General features: G+C 39.4%; 1 long non-coding RNA gene across 1 annotated transcript; it reads left to right on the top strand.

Moving 5' to 3' along the window:
* Window positions 1–4,627: 4,627 nt before the first annotated feature.
* Window positions 4,628–13,495, top strand: LOC121868157. The gene is made up of 2 exons (XR_006089333.1): window positions 4,628–10,067; window positions 12,939–13,495. It is a non-coding gene; the product is annotated as an uncharacterized LOC121868157 (long non-coding RNA).
* The last annotated feature ends 750 nt before the right edge of the window (window positions 13,496–14,245 follow it).

The following is a 14,245-nucleotide window of genomic DNA, read 5'->3' as shown; positions in this document are numbered from 1 at the left end:
TTTGTTTGCTCAGCTTCGTCAACATTAGTGAGATGGCTAAGGAAGGGGAGGGGGTGTGTCTTATTGTTTAGTCCACAGAGTTCTTTAAGCTTACCATACCATTGACTGATGTTGGTCTGCTTCAGGTGTTGTAATTTGGTTGGGTAGTGGGACTTCTTTGCAGTGCGTATTTCGCGGATGACTCTGTTGCGAAGTGACCTGTAGCGGATGTGGTCATTGAGATGAAAGGCTCTGTCTCTCTGTTGCATTAGTCTTTTGATCCGAGGTGTGATCCAGGGCAAGTCAGCTGGGTGAGATCTGACGGACTTCTCGGGGAAGAAGTGGTGGTGAGCTTCCGTGGTGGTCTTGGTATAATTTATCCATTTGGTTTCCACGTCATCCACGCTAAGTACTTCAGTCCAGGGATAGTGAACTATCCATTGCCCAAAGAGGCGCACTGCAGAGTCAGTAATCGGCCTGTAGGTCTTGATGTAGGGTCTCTGTACTTGAGTGGGAGTGGCAGCTGGGGACCAGAGCACTGATAAGTGTGTGCTACACCCGATAGGAGGCAGTGGTTGAGGAGGTTGGTACTGGTCCGCTAAGTCAGTTAAGATAAGGTCAAGGGTGTTTTGACCGTGTGTGGGGAAGGTCACAACTTGTGATAGTGATAGCTGGTCCTGGATATCAGTGGTGTCAATTTCATTTAAATCCCCACATAATACTAACTTGGCACATGGGTACTTAACTCTGAGGTGGTCTGAGGTGGTGATGAGATGATTGATAAGAGTGTCTCTGGTGGGTGATCGAGGCGGATGGTATGCCACACAGATTATAATGGAAGCAGTGTTGCGTGGGTGTGCCCGCAGCACGACACGTACCCATAATGCTTCCACATCTGCTGGGACTTGAACATCCAGGCGTGACGGGCGTAGGTCATCTTGACAGAAGAGGGCAACGCCCCCTCCGCGTCTATGTGAACGAAGGTGATGAAAGAGTTGATATCCCTCAATATGACACGTTTCAGGCACAATTTGCCAAGCCTCACATATGGCAACGACACTCGCGGCGGCTGACCTGACTGTAGTTGCCAGCTCGTCGAACTTGTTAGCTAGGGAAGTGACGTTGGATGGCAGTAAAGACGGGAGATCATACCATATCCGTGGAACTTCAGTGTGGTGGTATGGTCTGTCAGGGGTGGGTTTCTCCGGTTTCCTAGTGGAGGTTACGGTTCTAATGGGCTTATGTGCATGACAGCCTTGTCTACGGCTCCGCGCGTGGAATATTTTCAGTGACTTGAGTAGCGCGATAACACTGCCATCAGGATAACCGTTCCCACGCTTTAGATGGTACAGAGTGCGTCGGGAGTAAGTGATTGGTGGCCATCGGTTGAAATCTGTTGTGGGCGGATGGAAGTGTTTGTCACTGGTGGCACTTTGAGGGACACTGACACTGTTAGACATCTGTTAATATTTGTCAGTCGTAAAGACCGTGGTCTTTGTCCCGGTGCTTGGGGTCGCCGACACAGTTTTCACGATATATGTAAACACCGCGGTGGTCCTTGTCACTGGCACTTTAAAGTTGACCGATAAAGTGCCCACTGTCTGACTTTTCCTTGGGGTGCACTATCGAGCACTGTATGGTAATCACTTATTGCACTGATGGCTAGAATGTTTTGGGGGAGAAAGTATATGAAAATATTACTTAAGATAAAGTACTGCACTGTTACTATGTAAAAATTAAAACTTGTATTAGTACACGGAGTCCCCGACTTATGAACACCCTCCGATATGAACGGTGTTAAACTTGAAATTTACAATACTTCATCAGATAACATTTTTTACTTTCATTTACTGTATTGTCAATTCATTTCTTTTTTTTTTCTTAAATTAAATGATTTTAGATGTATATAAGGACTTTGGCTATGATATAGTGAGATTTTAAACATTGTTCTGTAAGTACGGTATGCTCCTAGCATGCATTCCGACTTACAAATCCGACTCAGAATGTCGTCAGGAATGGAACCCGTTCGTAACCTGGGGACCCCCTGTAATCTTCTTCAAAACTACTTTAGTAATACAGGCTGTAGTTTAATTAACTGAAGTGAAACATAAAAGTAGAAGGGTAAAATAACAGTAGTACAGTACTCCCTCTTTATCGACGGGGGTTACGTTCTGTAAACGGCCGTCGATAAAGAAACCGTCGATACCGTGATGGTTACGTAATTTTTCTAACTATTATTAGCATATGTTGAATAAATGTACCTTTAAGCATTAATGCATTTCCTTTACACATAACCTTAAATAATAGTGTATAAATAATAATATAAGTGGACAAAAATACTAGCAAACTTACCATTTCATTTATTGAAGTGAACATCGGTCCTTACAGTAAACAATACAGTGTACAGTACAGTAAAAGTCCAAAAATCCGGATGCCCAAGGCAATTTGTTTACCATTTATTATTACAACACTTTACACTGAAACGCGGGTAGTTTCAACAAAAATATTGTATATTTCCATTCAAGTATTTATTCAAGTCAATTAGGAGGGAATATTATTGTAATACAACAGTTTTTTAACTAAACCATTCGAAAAGTGATTACGGTAACATCTTTTGAACGAAAGAAAGCGAGTCATTGTTTTCGTCACGATTTGATCCCACTTTCCACTTTAATACGTACGTCATTTCAACAAAAATATTACATTTCCGTGAATGTATTATATCAAGCACAGTATGAATAGAATATCATTGTAATATAACAGAATTTTAACCAAAAACGAGTAACATCTCTTGAACATCGGAAGGTTAGGTGAAGTCTTTTGTTTTCGTCATGTATTTTATCCTATTTTACATTGAAATACATCACGTTTCAGCAAAATTACTATTTATTTCCAAGAATATATTCATTCAGGCGCAGTTTAGGTAAAATATACGTGTGATGTAACATTTTTTTAATTGAAAACGATTCGAAAAACACGTACCCTCTAGCCCTGTTCAAGGAGAGGACTGGGAGAAGCTGTTTGGTGCTGCCGATGGCAAGGAAAATGATTTGGATGGATTTTAATGAAAATATTCAGAAATATGGTATCGTAGTATTTATTCAAATCAATTAGGATAGAATATTATTGTAATACAACAGTTAAGGTAAAATATACTTGTGATGTAATATTTTAATGAAAATCCAGTATCGTAGTTTTCTCTTGGTTCAAATTTAATTAACAAAGATTGATGTTTCAAATGTAATGAACAAAAATTTATGTCCAGTATCTATAAATTAACTTTAATAAATGAATACTTTGTTTTACATCGTCCTGTGCTACCATACCATGGATTTGGCTACTTTGGGCTCGCAAGAGATCTGCCCTGGCAACTGTACCGACACTCACAGCTGGTGGTGTGTTGGTGCATCATTTCCATTGTTTACTGGTAGTTACTGGTAAATATTTTTCAACCTAACGAAACTATTACCCGTTTAGAGGTCGACCCCCAATTTTTGCCAAATAATTTGGTCTTAAAAACTCGAACTACACACAGGTATATACGGTAAATAAGGACATGGGGGGCCAGGGATTATTTAGGGGGGGCAGCAATAGTATACGGATTTTTAACATTCACGGGTATCTCTGTTACCTAACCCCCGCGAATGTTAAGGGCCGACTGTACATAGAAAATCTAAAATGGGTGTCTCATTCTCTTCTCAACACCACAAAACTCAAATGAGCTTGCCAGTCATTTTAAAGTGAATTACAAACAAAAATTTTGCCTGTGTACTGATGTTGGGACTTGAAAAAACGTAATTTGACAACATTTTGGAACGACTGAGGCAGGTCGTAAGTCGGGGAGGAGCTGTAGTAGGTATTACAAGAAATATTATTACTTTGACAATATTGTATATATTTTTTAAGAGATGATTTAAAGGAAGGGAGTGTAGTCTTTGCTCGAATGGGTGGGGGTAAGTTCTTTCACACCGTGATATTTTATGGAGGTCTGGGACTGAGAGGAGCGCATGGGGGGTGGTCTTAGTAGCTCTGGGTGCCTTAAGTTGTATCTCTGTTTATTCCGGAACTGGAAGTAATTACTGTCAAGCAAGTGATTGATAGATTTTTAAACAAAGAGGGCACAGCAGTAGGTGTTAATATCTTTGAATTTTAACATTTTCAATTTAGCAAATTTTTCGTTTGTGTGATCTGTTTTTTCAAGTAGGTCATTGTCCGTACAACTCTCTTTTGTGCAGTAACCAGAGATTGTGTTTTTGAAGAGCCAGAAACCCCCTATAGTGTGTGACAGTGTATCAGGTGTTGGTAAACAAGATCATGATAGATTTCTTTCATTGCTGTGAGAGTGAGTGACTGTCGAGTGTGATACATGAAACCGCACTGTTTATTGACTTTACTGTGAATGGCTTATGTGGTTTCTCCAGTTAATTTTCTCATCAACAATAACTCCGAGGAATTTAGTATTTTGTTCGCGTTTGAGGACTGTATTACCAAGGTACAGGGGGTCCAAGTCTGGGGGTAAGTTTTTCCTCCTGTGAAAGATCGTATAGTGGGTTTTCTCAAGGTTTAAGGTCAGTTTATTACATATTACCCAGGTCCTGACTTTAGTCAAATCAGTGTTCATAGTTCTCATCAAGGAATGGAGGTCTGAGTTGCTGGCATAGAAATTACTATCGTCTGCAAATAAGTTGTATTTTATGAGTGTGCTGGCGTGGACTATGTCGATTATGTACAACAAAAACAGTTCTGGACCGAGAATGGTGAGGAAAGGTCTCTGTAGGATTCCTCCTTTGTTGTTGATAGTCTTGTCTAGGGCTATTTTAAAGCACAGTACTGTCTGTTCCTGCTGATTGGTTTACTAGTCTCTGTGTGAAGAAACATTTCGTTGTCATTCTGCATGATAATTTTGTAAGCTTAGAGTCATGCTCCATTGTATTGGTGCGTGAAATCTAAAAAGAATGGCCGGGATTCATGTTTTCCATCCCTTTTAAAATTTTGAATGTGTATGAGTTGTGCCTTATTGTGTCTTGTCTGAAGGGTTGTTAGTCCTCAGGCCCTCAGTTTATTTGGATAACCGAGATGACATAGTTCAGGAATTATTTTAGTCACCATGTTGCACCTTTTCTAATGATGTTGGGTCTTTTTGAAGGTAGTGTTTACATGCCCTGTATTCAGTAATCCAGACTGGGACATACTTGAGATCTGTACAGTTAAAGGAGCATTTTCATATCTTTGTATTTGAAGGCTATGCTTTATAATTCCCAAATCTTGATTTTTTTTTTTTTGTCACTATTGCCTCCACTTGTTCTGCCTCCATCAGTGACTGATCTATGACAACACCAATATCTTTCTCCTTATCGACAGTATCCAGGAAAGTGTTACTAACAGAATGGTGGTGATTTAGGTTGTTGCATCCTACATGCAGAGTCTTGCATTTTGTGTTGTTAAAGGTCTTTTGCTAGTCTAAAGACCATTTGAACAGCTTGTGCAGATCTTTTTGCATGGTTGCTACATCGTCTTGTCTTGCAATCTTCCCAAATATCTTCATGTCATCCACAAACCTAACAATATGTCTTGATATAATTTCATCTGTCATTTATGTAGATCTCAACAGGTTGGATTCAAGAATAAAACTTTGTGCTATACTACTGAGAAATGTTTTCCATTCTGAATGTACCCCATTTGTGACCACCCTTTGTGTCTTGTCATTGAACCTGTTGTTAATGCACTTCAAAATTTGGCCTATGATTCTATGTGGCTGGATTTTAGAGACTACCTGTGAATGTGGGACTTTGTCAAGTGCCCTAGATAAGTCCACGTATTACGCCTGAGATCAAAGGTTTGCTTGACCCCAAATAAGATAAAACAGCACACTTGCATCAGAAAACAGTCAGGATAAGTCAGTTCAGAGACTCCGTTTCACCACGGGTATCAAAATTTTGACAGTGACTGTACTACTCATCCACGGTAGACCTTGGTCCATGTAATGTGTTACCATTTCTAGGAAATTGAATAAGTGTGTCAAACAGGATATTCTCTATGGAACCGTGTGATACATTGATCAGACTACTCGGTCAGGTGTTGGAAGATTGTGTCCTTCAGAATTTTCTCAAGAATTTGTGTATATAGTGAGTTGACATAAAGCAAGGGTCAGGTGGTTGTTGGCCAGAGTTAGTTTTTCCCTGATGTGGACTTTGTCCACCATTGCTACCTATGTTGTCAAGAGTATATCCAGAATGTTTTTTCTCTAGTAGGTTCCTTCATGTGTTGTGTCTTGAAGGTCAAGGTATGCTCCTCAGCTTGTATGGTAAGAGTCACCCAGTCTACTGTCTGTTCTGGATGACATTGGAGTCTGCCACTTCTCCCTGTGAGGTTGAGTCAGCCTTATAACACACACCTACTGTCACCTTGCTTTTTGTTCTCTGCTATTAGTTCACACCAAAAGTAAATTTGGACGATTTAGTTTCATTCGCTCATCATTACTGGTTATTGTCAGGTGCTCCATGACACAGTAGTACACCACCACCTGTCCTTTCTGGATGGTGAGTGATAACCTGGTAAACACATCTTCTCAACCCCAGGATGTCTGCCTGTTCTGTATCCACCTATGCATTTAAGTCCAGTCTTATTAACTAGACTTGTGTCATTCTTGTTTCATTCAGGATTTTGTTCTCTCGGGGTTACTAGTATTACTTAAAGCTACACTTGTGATGTGCAACTCCTATACAGTATGAAGTCCCATATTTCTCACTGTCTCTCCTTCCCTCCTCCACCTCAGGTTCTTTATAATGCGATTGTCATTGTGTTTGTTTATTTGCAATTGTTCTCGTGACATGTTATGTTAGTCAGCCCCAGGTGCCACGTTATCACTGTGTAACTATTTCTTGTAAGTTATTTAATACTTCCTGCACTGATTGTTGGAGTTGTCTCATTTATTGCTTTAGTTTACTGTATCTTGTTCTTTATCCTCTACACTAGTAATACAGGTACACCACCAATTTTCCGGCACCTTTGGTTCCTGAGCCTTTCCGGACCATCCGTTTTGCCGGATTAACAGAGGTCATATATAATAATTAAGCAATACACCTTTGAACCACTTGGTATACACCCCTTCCCCCCGGTATTTTTAAAGCACCATGGCTGCTAGAAACTCATCACTCTATCATGTTCAGTACTCTTACTGTCTTTCAATGTTTTTCTAATGCACACTTGCTTCTTGGAATCACTTTCTGCATAGAATCTCGTTACTTTTTCTCTTTGCTTCTTTATATCACACACAGTTGACGAACCAATACCATACTGATCACACACCCGTCACACCGAAACGCTACGGTCGAGTTTTCTCAAGAGTTCCACCTTATCTTGTATCGATGTGGACTGGTGTTTACTCTTTACACCACCACTGACACTTGTACTTGCCTTTGAAGCCATAGCTGGGGTTAAATATGTCCAAAACAAGCTGAGAATTACACAAAATCAAGAAGCTACCACCAGCAACTGCAGAATAAACAAAGCGAGCGCGGTTAACACGTAATGCCATCTGTGGGCAGCCCAGTAAACTAATCTGGAGGTCAAGGGAATTTTGTCCTGGTTAAAAGAGGTGCCGGACCATCCGTTGCCGGAAAATCGGTGGAGTACCTGTAATTAAGTCCCTAACTTGGTCTTTTTGTGTTTGTATATAGTGTCAAAGTATTTATGTTTAGAGTACACCCACCTCTCGCTTTACGCGGGGGTCACGTTCTTGAAAACCACCGCTTAATTAAAAACTTCTTAAATTAAACATAAATTTCCCATAAGCATACATGTAAATGGCACAGGTTAAGGGAACCATCATATACCACACAGGGTACGAACAGTGCTCTCACTTAAACCAAGCATGCTGCCAACACACACATACTCCTCTCTGAAGGCCGGTGATCACATTTAATTTCACGTCCATTGTGATTGTTTTTCGTGCCTTTTTAGCTTTAGGCGTCCCAGAGGCAGATGGGTGTTTTACAGACATGGTCAATGGGGGAAACGGCATTTAACACTAAAAAGGTACGTGATAAACACAATGCAAATTGGAGCACAGAGAAGTAATAGTGCTGGTGTGAACTGAGAAAGTGATACCCGGGAAGCTTGCTGGACGTGGTCAAAGTTTTTGTACAGAATACTTCATTATCTTCACCATTAGAAGTAATTATCTTTATTATTACATTATTATAATTATTATTATTAATAATATAAAATTGTTGATGTTGATATGACTGCAACTTTATAGTCATAACTTACAAGTACCTCACCAGGCATCACACGCGACTCCACTGCCAGACGACCAGGTGAATACACGATGCAAATTTAAACTGTCTTGAGCGCGTTATTTAAAAAATAGGTGCGTTTAAATTAGCTTTTGGTATTAACTGAACAATCGCGTTGTTCCAAAAACGCTTAAATCAAACGCACGTAAAACGAGTTACCTGTATATAAAGTAAAAGAATAAAATCATTTTAACACCTGTGCTGAACTGATATTCCAGCTCAGGAGTGCCACAAGAAACGTGAAGATTAGTTATTACAGAAAAAAAAAAAAATTTAACCCAAAGTTGATTGTAAATACATAATGCCGCTCAGTCTCATATTTTCTCTCTTAATTATATTAATAACTTTAAGCTTTGCATAAATCATTGTTTATCAATTTTGATACCTTACAAATACTACTTTCTTTTTTACTTTTTCTACTTGTGTGTTTCACTTCAATTAATTTAACTTTTGTTTTGTTTTTAAGTAGTTTTGAAGAAAGCTACTTTATACAAATTTTAATTTGTACAAAGCAACAGTGTAGTACTGTACTTTATTTTAAGTAATACTTCCAGGTACTTTCTCCATCACTGTTTAAAGTGGATCTGAATTGAGCTGGACCTGATGTGAACTAGACTAAAGTGGGCTGGACGTGCAAGTGAAGGAGATCTGAAGTTAACTGGACCTAAAGGACTAGATAGTAATTAATTACTATTTTCTGGTACTTTGAATATTAGGATGGTTCTACAGGCATTCCCCAGTTTATAAGAGAGTTCTGTTCCTGAAAAACCTTTAGTAAATCAGATAAATTTTCCCATAGACTTCCATTATAAAAGCCGAGATACTTTTCTATAATGAAAATACTAACCCAAAATGTCTTAACCCTTAAGCCCTGGGTGACGTTCCAGAACGTCTGCCTATTTTCCCATGACACAGTAGTGAGAGTTAACACTGTGGTGTTAATAACTTTACTACAGTGAGGATATTACTTCAATAATTATGTAAGAGATAAAATCACAAAGTAACTTCATGAAATTACCGTTTACTGTATCTTAAAGTATAGTTCAAGTCTTAATGATCAAATTTTTATGTAAAAAATTGGGGTCAAACTATACATGCATAATATTTTTGAGGGGTTACAATTTATGCATTTCCATGGGTCATTTACAGTGAATGATAGTACCTGGTGCAGTACGCGCTTATGGTAGGTTAACCTTACCAGTAAGCTCCTTTATCCTGGGCTTGCCTACCTACCCCAAGATCCTATGTGGCTACAGGAAGAGCAGAACCTTTCACTATACAGTATATGCTGGTTTAAATATACAAATGCCTGATAGAATTGGTTTAGATATTTTTCTTTGCATCTGTTTAAATTACTGGGAGATTATCAACTTTCCCCACCTGTGAGCTGTATGCTATGTTATGGTCAGAGTGAGGGAAGATTGGACTAAAGTTAATTGAGAGGGAAGACTGCTGGAGACATAATTGAAGAGTATTACAGTGAGGGTGGGAAGGCTGGTGATATGAATTAAAACTATTCTCAAGTAATGTATATGTGGGAGAAACTTGACTAGAACATAAGACTTTACTGTACTGTAGCAGAAGAAGAGTGAGGAAACACCTTAGGATAGACTGAAGTTTTATACAAGCAAAGGAAGGATATGTGCCACTTAATCTGCACTGGATTATTTTTTTAATTTCTTCCACATCCTAGGTTTAGGTTTCACTTCTTCAGAACTCAACCATAAAGAGAGTCACCTATCAACTGGAATCAACTGAATCTGACCATCTTTCCCCGACCTTTAGGACGGGGTAAGAAGTCTATTCTGGGAAGGATGTTTTTGGACCAGCATGCTTGTTTGTCCAGTGGTTCCAGGAGTCAGGATCCTCTTGAGGGAGAAACCTGGCCCTCAGACTTGGCATCAGCCAGGTTCAGGTGTAACGGGCCGAGTTTTCTCTTTTAATAATTTACCATTCAGATATTCTTTTCTGTTAGTATTCTATTTATTCATATACTTATATGTTCGTTGTAGCATTCTTTCCAATGAGTATCCTGTTTTATATACTTATCCTTCTTCAATTCTTTACATATATACTTATTCTTATATATTCTTATATAAGTAACTCTTATGCTTCTCTTGCTTATATTTTCCAAGTCAATGTTCTTTCTTTTCATTTTCTTTCATATATTATAATCTCTTCCATTTATTTTGTTCTAGTTATATTCTAAACCATGGATTAACCTGGGAAACCATGTCTTTCTTATTACCACACTTATTATACTTACAACGGTAGACCTGCCACCACCCAGGATTTTTCTATAATATAACATATCTTAGTTAACTGTTAGGTAGCGAGCTTCTAGGCTTGTGAGTTAGTTATTTTCTGAGAACCAATGTGGGAAAGGATAAAGTGGTGATACTCGTAGATTACTAATTCAATATTTATTAACACAGTGATTGGATAAGATGCATCTTAGATTCACTCAGACAAAACAGAACTGCAATTTATTTATTAAGTCATCAAACACTTCAAGAACTTATTACCTCATTAAATACCTCCAAATACTTATTACTTCAATCGACAATTGTGGTATTATCACTCTGCCAAATGATATTCAGTACTGGGTATACACCAGATATCACTGGACCCTCAGGTCTTACCTTACCAAGTAGCAAATTAACTCTTCACTTCTTGGTTATATCATTATACTCTCAGATTATCATTTCATGGTCACTACCGATGAATACATAGCACACTGGACAACTCCACAATTATCGCAACATACAATACCTCCTGTTAATTCTCAAGGAACAACATGGCACTTTTAACTCTCATTCAGTGGTTCAATACTTAACCTGGGATACTATATTTCGGCTAGTTATCCCCCAAACAAGATACAATAATACTTAGGCCCATGTAACTGTGAGGAGTGCTCCAGGGTAACGCTGGTCTCTACAACAAATGAAGATCGCTGTTAGGGGTCGGTTGTAGACAGACACACGCCCAGGGAGCTGGTGCCTGATTTGCAGGAAACGGACTTCCCAGTTTAATCCTGTCGAATTAACGGCATCGTCCAACCCGGTTACCGACCCACGTTAGCCGATGAGTATTCAGCTCAACACACTGGAGAGACGTTGAGGAAGAGTCACGAATGCCTAAATGCCTAACTTCAACTATACAAAACATACGTCTGGCAACGGTTCAGACGATATCTAAATCTCTACGTTACTTGACTTAATTGGCACAGAATTCACTATGTTAACACCTGAACACTGATATTCACAAAATTGACCAAGTTAAACTGAATTAATAGGCGGCGGGGAACACACGTTAACATACCTGGAGAGACGTTGAGGAAGAGTCACAAATGCGTGATTCTCCCTCGTGTAGAGGTATATACGTGCACCAGTGGGGCAGCTTGGGCCTCCGTATTCATACCAGAAGGGTCGATCTTACCAACAACATAACTTCTCTACCATTTTGGATCACTGTAAACTTAGTTATGAACTCCAGTGTTCTTGATCAGGGTAATTTCCTATGTCTATTCATATAATCTAATCAGAGGTTGAGCTTGCCAGGAAAAGGTGGATTATACACGTCGATAACATTAATTCTGCAAGCAAAGGCCTGAGGCGAACAAGGAGCTATTCACGGGGAGGCGCTACATCTTGGAGATTATACCAGTTGACAGAATAGTTCAGGAAATTAATGACTTTCTCAAATAGACAACTGCCACTAACTAAACTATAAACATCAGATTCTCTGATGTCGGGGCGACAAAATGATATAACTTCAGGCGCGATCAGAAACTCATGGATACCCCCACGGACGACATAAAATACGCCACTAGCTGGCAAACTCGACACTCACTCGACACGTTTTACTAACGATAAGGACAGTTGAGGCGTTCTACCCCACTCACAATGGATCTTGAATGTTCCCTTCTGTAAACAGACATATCTAGGTTGACTCAAAACAAGGGTGTTCTCTCTCACACTCAAATTCATTTTATAGAGAGGTTGGTTTCAATAAGTCAGAGAAAATGGGATAACGGAGGACTGAGGTGTCTTGAAGTGATAAGAAAACGGACTCCTCAGATGGAGGACTCAACGAAAGCCGAGTTATATGTTTTGTGGGCTATTGAGCGTAATATGAATCATTTGATTTTGGTGCTAACTGACGTGTAAGACCGTGGTCGTGACAACACCACCTGTGTTTTTTTACCAGGTATGATTGGTAATGAGTAATGTGCTGTATGAGTCGAGCACAGTATGATTAGTGGTTAGTCAAGAGCTGTATGAGTGATAGTGAGTCGAGCGCTGTATGAGTGATAGTGAGTCGAGCACAGTATGATTAGTAGTGAGTCAGGCACTGTGAGTAATCTACTGTGTGTATGATTGTTACTGTGTCATGTGCCATATCATCCCATCAATCATCCACCTCCTGTGTGTGAAATGGTGTACTTCCAGGTATCACATATCATGCTGAGTGTCTTGGGTCGTGCACAGTTGATGCTGTATGTGTTGCTTATATCATGTTTTGGGTATTTTGATGCTCTCTCTCTCTTTGTTTATCTTTCTCACACACACACATGCAAAAAAAACAAACCCTAAACTAACCTAACTTAGATACATAATGAGATCATTAAAAGTTGAAAGTCACCATCTCTTCTCTCAACAGGTTGGAAGGAGGCATAAGGTCGAGCATGACAACCATTACTGGTGTTGGCTGGGCAGAAGCCGTCACTTGTGCACCAAGATGTCTTCACGTTTTAGCTCTCTGGTCTGTAGTCTCAAATGTAAAGTATGTTGAATATTTCTCCTAAGTTAAGATGCAAGGTTGTATCTGATTGTGTGATTCAAGGTGATGGAATCTCAAAGGTATGTTGAATATTTCTTATAAATTAAGATGTAAAAATGTATCTGATTGGTGACATAAGATACAACATTGGTCAAGGATGAGTTGTCCTAATTTATTTAGTATGGATCAGGAAGCTGATTCTAGGACTGTAGTTAGCCTGATTAAAACTCGGGCCTTCGTTGATGAGCAGCAGCAATTTGACAGTAATTACATAAGATCATCGGAATCGTCTTAGTGATGTGCAAACCGATAAAGGATTTTTTAATGCTAGATGCGATTGTATTTTTTAAAACTCAATCTCCACTGAGTTGGAGGTACAGCCCAGGTCAAGAGGCCTACAACCACAAAATCTTTGTCATAAGACAATTTTTTTTTTTTTACGGAGTTGTGGTCACTGCTGTGATTAGCCACCCAAAGGTCAACCAGGGAGTGTAGTACTGTGCCTTTAGTTAAATCAGTTGATAGTGTCATCAGTGACTGCGGAACAGGTTGTAAATACTTAGAGTGAATACAAATTGGCAAGCAAGCTGTTAAGGCACCACTGCCACAGAGACTTTTATTTTGTATTTGTGCTCTCTCAATGACTGAAACTGTGCCTAACACCATTCACAGGGAGATACAATAAGTACTTTCAGAATAACACATAAATGCCTAAATCATTCCTTGGAAACCAATAGTTGATAAGTAATTAGCACTGCCCTGTGGTACCCCTTTTGTGACAGGTACAGATAATGATTTAGTGCCATTAATCACCACACGCTGCTTGCAGTCATATAGAAAGTCTTCTATCCACGCTAGGATATTTCCCCAAATACCGTACCCTTCCAGTTTGATTTTCAGCCTTTCATGGGGTACACTGTTGAAAGCCTTGGCAAAATCTAGGTATATGTTATCGATATTACCACCCTGTTCCAGAATATGGGTCCAAATATCCAATACTTTGAGCAATTGTGTTAAGCAGGAATGCCCCGGCATAAAACCATGTTGGCAATCCTCTACAAGGTTGTTTTGTAGTAGCTGTTCCATTACGGCATCTCTGATAGTACTCTCAAGTATTTTACATATTATGCTGGTCAGGCTCACCCCTCTATAGTTGTTCGTGGAGTGACGATCACCCTTCTTGAGTA

The sequence above is a fragment of the Homarus americanus genome, unplaced genomic scaffold, assembly GCF_018991925.1.
Source record: "Homarus americanus isolate GMGI-L3 unplaced genomic scaffold, GMGI_Hamer_2.0 scaffold52723, whole genome shotgun sequence".
Classification (NCBI taxonomy): Eukaryota; Metazoa; Arthropoda; class Malacostraca; order Decapoda; family Nephropidae; genus Homarus; species Homarus americanus.
Note: the sequence above shows the minus strand (reverse complement) of the source record. Positions and strands in the feature narration are given on the sequence as shown.